This window comes from Pristiophorus japonicus, chromosome 9 (assembly GCF_044704955.1).
Source record: "Pristiophorus japonicus isolate sPriJap1 chromosome 9, sPriJap1.hap1, whole genome shotgun sequence".
NCBI classification, from domain to species: Eukaryota; Metazoa; Chordata; class Chondrichthyes; family Pristiophoridae; genus Pristiophorus; species Pristiophorus japonicus.
Window position 1 is genome coordinate 67188920 of NC_091985.1, and position 12722 is coordinate 67201641.

Sequence of the window (12722 nt, forward strand, 5' to 3'; positions counted from 1 at the left end):
CAAAAATACCCTTAACCTGTTGTTGATTTTTGAGAACATGTCGAGTTCACTGCAATTTTCTTTTGCAAGCAAGAGATACTTGACAAGTTCAATGGCAAAAATCTGCTCTGTGCGAAGTCAGGGATGCTTCCAGTGTCCCTGACGACTACATATGCGGGAAGTGCATCCGCCTACAGCACCTGACAGACTGCATTGCGGCATTGGAGCTGCGGGTGGATTTACTCTGGAGCATCCACGATGCTGAGGATGTCGTGAATAGCACGTTTAGCGAATTGGCCACACTGCAGGTAAAGGGTACACAGCCAGATAGGGGATGGGTGACCAACAGGAAGAGCAGTGGAAGGAAGGTAGTGCAGGGGTCGCCTGCAGTCATCCCCCTGCAAAACAGATACACCGCTTTGAGTACTGTTGAGGTGCATGATTCATCAGGGGAGAGTAGCAGCAGCCAAGTTCATGGCACCGTGAGTGGCTCTGCTGCACAGGAGGACAGGAAAAAGAGTGGGAGAGCTATAGTGGTAGGGGATTCAATTGTAAGAGGAATAGATAGACATTTCTGCGGCCGCAACCGAGACTCAAGGATGGTATGTTGCCTCCCTGATGCAAGGGTCAAGGATGTCTCGGAGCAGGTGCAGGGCATTTTGAAGGGGGAGGGTGAACAGTCAGTTGTCGTGGTGCATATAGGTACCAACGCTATCGGTAAAAAATGGGATGAGGTCCGACAAGACGAATTTAGGGTGCTAGAGCTAAATTTAAAAAGTAGGACCTCAAAAGTAGTAATCTCAGGATTGCTACCAGTGCCACGTGCTAGTCAGAGTAGGAATCGCAGGATAGCTCCGATGAATCCGTGGCTTGAGGAGTGGTGCAGAAGGGAGGGATTCAAATTCCTGGGACATTGGAACCGGTTCTGGGGGTGGTGGGACTAGTACAAACCGGATGGTCTGCACCTGGGCAGGACCGGAACCAATGTCCGAGGGGGAGTGTTTGCTAGTGCTGTTGGGGAGGAGTTAAACTGATATGATAGGGTGATGGGAACCTATGCAGGGAGACAGAGGGAAGTAGAATGGGGGCAGAAGCAAAAAGTAGAAAGTGGTGGTCAGAGAAACCCAAGGCAAAAAGCAAAAAGGGTCACATTACAGCAAAATTCTAAAGGGGCATAGTGTGTTAAAAAGACAAGCCTGAAGGCTCTGTGCCTCAATGCGAGAAGTGTTCGGAATAAGATGGACAAATTAACTGCGCAGATAGCAGTCAATGGATATGATGTAATTGGCATCACGGAGACATGGCTCCAAGGTGACCGAGGCTGGGAACTCAACATCCAGGGGTATTCAACATTTAGGAATGATAGACAGAAAGGAAAAGGAGGTGGGGTGGCATTGCTGGTTCAAGAGGAAATTAATGTAATAGTAAGGAAGGACATTAGCTTGGATGATGTGGAATTAGTATGGTGGAGCTATGGAATACCAAGGGGCAACAAACGCTAGTGGGAGTTGTGTACAGACCATCAAACAGTAGTAGTGAGGTTAGGGACAGCATCAAACAAGAAATTAGGGATGCCTGCAATAAAGATACAGCAGTTATCATGGGCGACTTTAATCTACATATTGATTGGGCTAACCAAAATGGTAGTAATGCGGTGGAGGAGGATTTCCTGGAGTGTATTAGGGATGGTTTTCTGGACCAATATGTCGAGGAACCAACTAGAGTGCTGGCCATCCTAGACTGGGTGACGTGTAATGAGAAAGGGCTAATTAGCAATCTTGTTGTGCGAGACCATTTGGGGAAGAGTGATCATAATATGGTAGAATTCTTTATTAAGATGGAGAGCTAAACAGTTAATTCAGAGACTAGGGTCCTGAACCTAAGGAAAGGTAACTTCGATGGTACGAGACATGAATTGGCTAGAATAGACTGGCGAATGATACTTAAAGGATTGACAGTGGATAGGCAATGGCAAACATATAAAGATCACATGGGTGAACTTCAACAATTGTACATCCCTGTCTGGAGTAAAAATAAAACGGGGAAGGTGGCTCAACCGTGGATAACAAGGGAAATTCACGATTGTGTTAAATCCAAGGAAAAGGCATATAAATTGGCTAGAAAAAACAGCAAACCTGAGGACTAGGGGAATTTTATAATACAGCAGAGGAGGACAAAGGGTTTAATTACGAGTGGGAAAATAAAGTATGAGAGGAAGCTTGCTGGGAACATTAAAAACTGACTAACTGCAAAGCTTTTATAGATATGTGAAGAGAAAAAGATTAGTGAAAAAAAAAATAGGTCCCTTGCAGTCAGATTCAGGTGAATTTATAATGGGGAGCAAAGAAATGGCGGACCAGTTAAACAAATACTTTGGTTCTGTCTTCACAAAGGAAGATGCAAATAACCTTCCGGAAATACTAGGGGACCGAGGGTCTAGCGAGAAGGAGGAACTGAAGGAAATCCTTATTAGGCGAGAAATTGTGTTGGGGAAATTGATGGGATTGAAGGCCGATAAATCCCCGGGGCCTGATGGTCTGCATCCCAGAGTACTTACGAAAGTAGCCCTAGAAATAGTGGATGCATTGGTGATCATTTTCTAACAGTCTGTCGACTCTGGATTAGTTCGAATGGACTGGAGGGTAGCTAATGTAACACCACTTTTTAAAAAAGGAGGGAGAGAGAAAACAGGGAATTATAGACCGGTTAGCCTGACATCAGTAGTGGGGAAAATGTTGGAATTAATTATTAAAGATGAAATAACAGCGCATTTGGAAAGTAGTGACTGGATTGGTCCAAGTCAACATGGATTTATAAAAGGGAAATCCTGCTTGACAAATCTTCTAGAATTTTTTGAGGATGTAACTAGCAGAGTGGACAAGGGAGAACCATTGGATGTGGTGTATTTGGACTTTCAAAAGGCTTTTGACAAGGTCCCACACGAGATTAGTGTGCAAAATTAAAGCACATGGTATTGGGGGTAGTGTACTGACGTGGATAGAGAACTGGTTGGCAGACAGGAAGCAGAGAGTCGGGATAAACGGGTCCTTTTCAGAATGGCAGGCAGTGTCTAGTGGTGGTGCTGCAGGGGCCCAGCTCTTTACAATATACATTAATGATTTGGTTGAGGGAATTGAATGTAATATCTCCAAGTTTGCAGATGACACTAAGCTGGGTGGCGGTGTGAGCTGTGAGGAGGATGCTAAAAGGCTGCAGGGTGACTTGGACAGGTTAGGTGAGTGGGCAAATGTGTAGCAGATGCAGCATAATGTGGATAAATGTGAGGTTATCCACTTTGGTGGCAAAAACACGGAAGGCAGAATATTATCTGAATGGTGGCAGATTAGGAAAAGGGGAGGTACAACGAGACCTGGGTGTCATGGTACATCAGTCATTGAAAGTTGGCATGCAGGTACAGCAGGTGGTGAAGAAGGCAAATGGTATGTTGGCCTTCATAGCTAGGGGATTTGAGTATAGGAGCAGGGAGGTCTTAATGCAGTTGTACAGGGCCTTGGTGAGGCCACACCTGGAATATTGTGTTCAGTTTTGGTCTCCTAATCTGAGGAACGATGTTCTTGCTATTGAGGGAGTGCAGCGAAGGTTCACCAGACTGATTCCTGGGATGGCAGGACTGACCTATGAGGAGAGACTGGATCGACTGGGCCTGTATTCACTGGAGTTTAGAAGGAGAAGAGGGGATCTCATAGAAACATAAAATTCTGACGGGACTGGACAGGTTAGATGCAGGAAGAATGTTCTGGATGTTGGGAAAGTCCAGAACCAGGGGACATAGTCTAAGGATAAGTGGTAAGCCATTTAGGACTGAGATGAAGAGAGTTGTTAACCTGTGGAATTTTTTACTGCAGAGAGTTGTTGATGCTAGTTCATTGGATATATTTAAGCGGGAGTTAGATATGGCCCTTACGGCTAAAGGGATCAGTGGTATGGAGAGAAAGCAAGAAAGGGGTACTGAGCTTGAATGATCAGCCATGATCTTATTGAATGGCGGTGCAGGCTCGAAGTGCTGAATGGCCTATTCCTGCACCTATTTTCTATGTTTCTATATAATTATTGTAAATAGTATTAACATGTTCCAGTGACCAGTTGAGGCCTCTAGATTACTGGTCCATTAACATAACCACTGCACTGCTGTACCCCTGCAAGTATGGCAATGGCAGCATAGTGGTTATGTTACTGGACTAGTAATTGAGAGGCCTGGACTAATGATCCGGAGATGTGATTGAGAGTTCAAATCCCACCTCGGCAGCTGTGGAATTTTAAAACTCAGTTAAATTTTAAAAGAATTTTTAAAAAAAGCTCGTGTCCTGTAATGGTGACCATGAAACTACAGATTGTAATTTTAAAAACCCATCTGGTTTACTAATTTCCTTTAGCAAAGGAAATCTGCTGGCCTATATGTGACTCCAGACCCACAGCAATGTAGTTAACTGCTAACTGCCCTCAGTTGTAACAAACCGATAGAGAAAACAATAATGAAAATAAAACTGGATGGACCACCTGGCATCGACCTCAGCACCGACTTCAGACTTGAATATTGTGTACAGTTTTGGTCTCCTAATCTGAGGAAGGACATTCTTGCTATTGAGGGAGTGTAGCGAAGGTTCACCATACTGATTCCTGGGATGGCAGGACTGACATATGAAGAAAGACTGGATCGACTAGGCTTATATTCACTGGAATTTAGAAGAATTCTGATGGGATTGAACAGGTTAGATGCAGCAAGAATGTTCCAGATGTTGGGGAAATCCAGAACAAGGGGTCACAGTCTAAGGAGTAAGCCATTTAGGACCGAGATGAGGAGAAACTTCTCACTCCGAATTGTGAACCTGTGGAATTCGCTACCACAGAAAGTTGTTGAGGCCAGTTCATTAGATATATTCAAAAGGGAGTTAGATGTGACCCTTATGGCTAAAGGGATCAAGGGGTATGGAGGGGTACTGAAGTTGCATGATCAGCCATGTTCATATTGAATGGTGGTGCAGGCTCGAAGGGCTGAATGGCTTGCTCCTGTACCTATTTTCTATGTTTCACACCCAGCCCAGTCGACCCTGCAAAGTCCTCCTCACTAATATCTGGAGACTTGTGCCAAAATTGGGAGAGCTGTCCTGCAGACTAATCAAGTAAAAGCCTGACTTCGTCATACTCACAGAATCATACCTTTCAGGTAATGTCCCAGACTCCTCCATCACAAACCCCAAGGTGGCGGCACAGAGGCATACAGTCAGGAGGGAGTGGCCCTGGGAGTCCTCAACATTGACTCCGGACCCCATGAAGTCTCATGGCTGCAGGGTTGAGCATACGCAATGAAATCTCCTGCTGATTACCCTCTCTCAGCTGATGAATCCGTACTCCTGCATATTAAACACCACTTGGAAGAAGCACTGAGGGTAGCAAGGTCACAGAATGTACTCTGGGTTGGGGACATCAATATACATCACCAAGAGTGGCTCGGTAGTACCACTACTGACCGAGCTGGCCGAGTCCTGAAGGACTTATCTGCCACTCAGCCTGCAGAAGGTGATGAGAGAACCAACGCGAGGGAAAAACCTACTTGACCTCGTCTTCACCAATTTACCCGTCGCAGATGCATCTGTCCATGACGGCATTGAGAACAGTGACCACCGCACAGTCATTGTGGAGACCAAGTTCCATCATGTTGTAGAAACATAAGAAATAGGAGCATGAGTAGGCCTTTTACATAAGAATTAGGAACAGGAGTAGGCCATCTAGCCCCTCGAGCCTGCTCCGCCATTCAACAAGATCATGGCTGATCTGGCCATGGACTCGGCTCCACTTACCCGCCCGCTCCCCGTAACCCTTAATTTCCTTATTGGTTAAAAATCTATCGATCTGTGACTTGAATACATTCAATGAGCTAGCCTCAACTGCTTCCTTGGGCAGAGAATTCCACAGATTCACAACCCTCTGGGAGAAGAAATTCCTTCTCTACTCTGTTTTAAATTGGCTTCCCCATATTTTGAGGCTGTGCCCCCTAGTTCTAGTCTCCCCGACCAGTGGAAACAACTTCTCTTCCTCTATCTTGTCTATCCCTTTCATTATTTTAAATGTTTCTATAAGATCACCCCTCATCCTTCTGAACTCCAACGAGTAAAGACCCAGTCTACTCAATCTATCACCATCAGGTAACCCCCTCATCTCCAGAATCAGCCTAGTGAATCGTCTCTGTACCTCCTCCAAAGCTAGTATATCCTTCCTTAAGTAAGGTGACCAAAACTGCACGCAGTACTCCAGGTGCGCCTCATCAATACACTATACAGTTGCAGAAGGACCTCCCTGCTTTTGTACTCCATCCCTCTCACAATGAAGGCCAACATTCCATTCGCCTTCCTGATTACCTGTTGCACCTGCAAACTAACTTTTTGGGATTTATGCACAAGGACCCCCAGGTCCCTCTGCACCGCAGCATGTTGTAATTTCTCCCCATTCAAATAATAATCCCTTTTACTGTTTTTTTTCCCCCCAAGGTGGATGACCTCACACTTTCCGACATTGTATTCCATCTGCCAAACCTTAGCCCATTTGGCCCCCCGAGCCTACTCCGCCATTTAATAAGATCATGGCTGATCTGATTTTGGGCTCAGCTCCGCTTCCCTGTCCACTCCCCATAATCCTTCACTCCCTTGTCGCTCAAAAATCTCTATCTCCACCTTAAATATATTCAATGACCCAGCCTCCACAGCTCTCTGGGGCAGAGAATTCCATAGATTTACAACCCTCAGAATTTCTCCTCATCTCGGTTCTAAATGGACGACCCCTTATTCTGAAACTATAACCCCTAGTTCTAGATTCCCCCAAGAGGGGAAACATCCTCTCTGCATCTACCTTGTCGAGCTCCCTCAGTATCTTGTATGTTTCAATAAGATCATCTCTCATTCTTCTGAATTCCAACGCGTATCGGCTCAACCTTTCTTCATGTCAATCCTTTCATCTCTGGAATCAACCTAGTGAACCTTCTGTGAACCACCTTAAACGTAAGTATATCCCTCCTTAAATAAGGATACCAAAACTGTTCACAGTACTCCATGTGTGGCCATACCAATACCCTGTACAGTTGTAGCAGGACCTCCCTATTTTTATACTCCATTCCCCTTTTCAATAAAGGCCAACATTCTATTTGCCTTCCCGATTACTTGCTGTACCTTCATACTTACCTTTTGTATTTTATGCACAAGGACCCCCCAGGTCCCTGTAGTCCAGCGTTTTGTAATTTCTCTCCATTTAGATAATTTGCTTTTTTATTTGTCCTGCCAAGTGGGTAACCTCACACTTTCCCACTTTATACTCCATCTGCCAAATATTTGCTCATTCACTTAGCCTGTTTATATCCCTTTGCAGATTTTTTGTGTCCTCCTCACAACTTGCTTTCCCATCCATCTTTGTATCATCAGCAGACTTGGCTACATTACACTCAGTCCCTTCATCTAAGTCATTAATATAGATAATAAATAGTTGAGGCTCCAGCACCAGTCCCTGTGGCACCCCACTAGTTACCGTTTGCCAACCGGAAAAAGACCTATTTATCTCTTTTCTGTTAGATAGCCAATCCGCTATCCATGCTAACATTATTACCCCCAACCCCACGAGCTCTTAACTTGTGCAGTAACCTTTTATATGGCACCTTATCGAATGCCTTCTGGAAATCCAAATACACCACATTCACCTATCCACCCTGCTCGTTACATCCTTCAAGAACTCCAGCAAATTTGTCAAACATGATTTCCCTTTCATAGAAAGTTCACTAGGTTGATTCTGGAGATGAAGGGGTTGACTTATGAGAATAGGTTGGGCCTATATACATTGGAGTTCAGAAGAATGAGAGATGATATTGCAACATATGAGATACTGAGGGGACTCGACAAGGTGGATGCAGAGAGGATATTTCCACTCATACGGGAAACTTTAACTAGGGGACATAGTCTAAGAATAAGGGGGCCACCCATTTAAAACTGATGAGGAGAATTTTCTTTTTCTGAGGGTTGTAATTCTCTACCCCAGAAAGCTGTAGATAAGGGAGTAAAGGGTTATGGGGAGCGAGCAGGGAAGTGGAGCTGAGTCCATGATCAGATCAGCCATGATCTTATTGAATGGCAGAGTAGGCTCGAGGGTCCACATGGCCTACTCCTGCACCTATTTCTTATGTTCGGAAAACCATGCTGACTCTGCTTGACTATTATGCTTCTCCAAATGTCCTGCTTCTGTTTCCTTAATAATGGACTCCAGCATTTTCCAAATGACAGATGTAAGGCTAACTGGTCTATAGTTTCCTGCTTTCTGTCTGCCTCCTTTTTTAAATAGGAGTGTTACATTTGCAGTTTTCCAATCCGCTGGGACCTCTCCAGAATCCAGGGAATTTTGGTAGATTACAACCAATGCATCCATTATCTCTGCAGCCACTTCTTTTAAGATCCTAGGACGTAGGCCATCGGGTCCCGGGGACTTGTCCACCTTTAGTCCCATTATTTACCGAGTACTTTTTCTTTAGTGATAGTGATTGTTTTAAGTCCCCCCCACCCCACCCCCTTCCTTTAGCCTCTTGATGATCTATTATTTGGATGTTTTAATGTCTTCTAAATATTTGTTCAATGTCTGCCATTTCCCTGTTCCCCATTATTAATTTCCCAGTCTCGGCCTCTAAGGGACCAACGTTTACTTTAGCTACTTTTTATATAACTATAAGCTTTTGCTATCTGTTTTTATGTTTCTTGCTAGTTTACACTCATCATCTATCCTCCCCCTCAATTTTTTAGTCGCCCTTTGCAGGTTTTAAAACATTTTCCAATCCTCTGGCCTCCAACTAATCTTGGCAACATTGTATACCATTGTTTTCAATTTGATACCATCCTTTACTTTCTTAGTTTAGCCATGGATGTTTTCCCTTCTCTTAGTCTTTCCTTCTCACTGGAATATATTTTTGTTGAGTTATGAAATATCTCCTTAAATGTCTGCCACTGTTTATCAATCGTCTTACATTTTAATCTATTTTGCCAGTCCACTTTAACCAATTCTGCCTTCATACCTTTGTAATCGCTTTTATTGAAGATCAGGAGCACTACCACTGTGCTAAATCGGATAGATTGATAACTGATCTAGCAGCTCAAAACTGGGCATCCATGAGGCGCTGTGGGCCATCAGCAGCAGAATTGTATTCCACCACAATCTCTATTGGCACAACATATCCGTCACTCTACCAATATAATCAAGTCAGAGGACCAACCTGGGTTCAATGTGGAGTGCAGAAGAGCATGCCAGGAGCAGCATCGGGTGCACCTAAAAAAATGAGGTACCAACCTGGGGAAGCTGCAACACAGGACTAATCAGCATGCTATAAACCGAGCTGAGGAATCCCACAATCAACGGATCAAATCAAAGCTCTGTAGTCCTGCCAAATCCAGCCGTGAATGGTGGTGGACAATTAAACAACTAACGGGAGGAGGAGGCTCCATGAATATCCCCATCCTCAATGATGGCGGAGCTCAGCATGCAAGTGCTAAAGACAAGGCTGAGCATTTGCAACCATTGCAGCCAGAAGTACCGAGTGGATGATCCATATCGGCCTCCTCCTGAGGTCCCCACCAACACAGAAGCCAGTCTTCAGCCAATTCACTCCAAATGATATCAAGAAGTGGCTGAGCGCACTGGATACAGCAAAGGCTATGAGCCCCAACAACATAAGAACATAAGAAATAGGAACAGGAGTAGACCATGCAGCCCCTCGAGTCTGCTCCACCATTCAATAAGATCATGGCTGATCTGATCATGGACTCAGCTCCACTTCCCTGCCCGCTCCCCATAGCCCCTTTATCGTTTACGAAACTGTCTATTTCTGTCTTAAATTTATTCAATGTCCCAGCTTCCACAGCTGAGGCAGCGAATTCCACAGATTTACAACCCTCTGAGTGAAGAAATTTCTCCTCATCTCAATTTTAAATGGGTGGCCCCTTATTCTAAGATCATCCCCTGTAGTTCTGGTCTCCCCCATCAGTGGAAACATCCTCTCTGCATCCACCTTGTCAAGCCCCCTCATAATCTTATACGTTTCGATAAGATCACCTCTCATTCTTCTGAATTCCATTGAGTAGAAGCCTAACCTACTCAACCTTTCTTCATAAGTCAACCCCCTCATCTCCGGAATCAACCTAGTGAACTTTCTCTGAACTGCCTCCAAAGCAAGTATATCCTTTTGTAAATATGAAAACCAAAGCTGCACGCAGTATTCCAGGTGTGGCCTCACCAATACTCTGTAGCTAGACTTCCCTGCTTTTATACTCCATGTCCATTGCAGTAAAGGCCAAGATTCCATTGGCCTTCCTGATCACTTGCTGTACCTGCATACTAACCTTTTGTGTTTCATGCACAAGTACCCCCAGGTCCCACTGTACTGCAGCACTTTGCACTCTTTCTCCATTTAAATAATATCTTGCTCTTTGATTTTTTTTTCTGCCAAAGTGCATGACCTCACACTTTCCAACATTATACTCCATCTGCCAAATTTTTGTCCACTCACTTAGCCTGTCTATGTCCTTTTGTAGATTTTTTGTGTCCTCCTCACACATTGCTGTTCCTCCCATCTTTGTATCATCAGAAAACTTGATCCTTTCTTCCAAGTCGTTAATATAGATTGTAAATAGTTGGGGTCCCAGCACTAATCCCTGCGGCACCCCATTAGTTACTGATCGTTACAGCCTTGGTCCAAACATGGACGAAAGAGCTGAATTCCAGAGGTGAGGTGAGAGTGATTGCCCTTGACATCAAGGCAGCATTTGACCGAGTGTGGCATCAAGGAGCCTTAGTAAAATTGAAGTCAATGGGAATCGGGGGGAAAAACTCTCCACTGGCTGGAGTCATACCTAGCACAAAGGAAGATGGTTGTGGTTATTGGACGTCAGTCATCCCAGACCAAGGACATAGTTGCAGGAGTTCATCAGGATAGTGTCCTCGGCCCAACCATCTTCAGCTGCTTCATCAGTGACCTTCCCTCCATCATAAGGTCATCAGTTCCATTCAAAACTCCTCAGAAAATGAAGCAGTCCATGCCAGCATGCAGCAAGACCTGAATGACATTCAGGCTTGGGCTGAAATGGCAAGTGACATTACGAGCTACACAAGAGCCAGGCAATGACCATCTCCAACAAGCAAGAGTCTAACCACCTCCCCACATTATTCAACGTCGAATCTCCCACCATCAACATCCTGGGGATCAGCATTGACCAGAAACTTAACTGGACCAGCCACATAAATACTGTGGCATCAAGAGCAGGTCAGAGCGGTGGGTGTCTCACCTCCTGACTCCCCAAAACCTTTCCACCATTTACAAAGCACAAGTCAAGAGTGTGATGGAATACTCTCCACTTGCCTGGAGGAGTGCAGCTCCAACAACACTTGAAGCTCGATACCATCCAGGACAAAGCAGCCTGCTTAATTGGTATTCCCTCCACCACCGGCGCTCTGTGGCTGCAGTATGTGCACAGCAGCAACTCGCCAAGATGTCTTAGGCAGCACTTCCCAAACCTGTGACCTCTGCCACCTAGAAGGACATGGAAACATAGAAAATAGGTGCAGGAGTAGGCCATTCGGCCCTTCGAGCCTGCACCACCATTCAATATGATCATCGCTGATCATGCAACTTCAGTACTCCACTCCTGCCTTCTCTCCATACCCCCTGATCCCTTTAGCCATAAGGGCCACATCTAGCTACCTTTTGAATATATTCAACGAACTGGACTCCACAACCTTTTGTGGTAGAGAATTCCACAGGTTCACAATTCTCTGGGTGAAAAAGTTTCTCCTCATCTCGGTCCTAGATGGCTTACCCCTTATCCTTAGACTGTGACCCCTGGTTCTGGACTTCCCCAACATCGGGAACATTCTCCCTGCATCTAACCTATCCAATCCCATCAGAATTGTATATGCTTCTATGAGATCCCCTCTCATTCTTCTAAATTCCAGTGAATATAAGCCTAGTTGATCCAGTTTTTTTTTCATATGTTAGTCCTGCCATCCCGGGAATCAGTCTGGTGAACCTTCGCTGCACTCCCTCAATAGTAAGGATGTCCTTCCTCAGATTAGGAGACCGAAACTGCACACAATACTCTGTGGTCTCACCAAGGCCTTGTACAGTTGCAGCAAGGCCACCTTGTTCTGATACTCACATCCTCTCGCTATGAAGGCCAACATGCCATTTGCTTTCTTTACTGCCTGCTGTACTTGCATGCCTACTTTCAATGACTGATGTACCATGACACCCAGGTCTCGTTGCACCTCCCCTGTTCCTAATCTGTCACCATTCAGATGATAATCTGCCTTCCTGTTTTTGCCACAAAAGTGGATAACCTCACACTTATCCACATTATACTGCATCTGCTATGCATTTGCCCACTCGCCTAACCTGTCCAAGTCACCCTGCAGCCTCTTAGCATCCTCCTCACAGCTCTTACTGCCACGCAGCTTAGTGTCATCTGCAAACTTGGAGATACTACATTCAATTCCTTCATCTAAATCATTAATATATATTGTAAATAGCTGGGGTCCCAGCACTGAACCTTGCGGTACCCCACTAGTCACTGCTTGCCATTCTGAAAAGAACCTGTTTATTCCCACTCTTTGCTTCCTGTCTACCAACCAGTTCTCTAGCCACGTCAATACATTAACCCCAATCCCATGTGCCTTAATTTTGCACACTAATCTCTTGTGTGGGACCTTGT

General features: G+C 45.0%; 1 protein-coding gene across 1 annotated transcript in view; it reads left to right on the plus strand.

Annotated features, from left to right (window-relative positions):
- The window catches only part of bpnt1 (bisphosphate nucleotidase 1), a 48665-nt gene that overhangs the window by 14750 nt on the left and 21193 nt on the right, over positions 1–12722 (plus strand). The window lies entirely within an intron of this gene.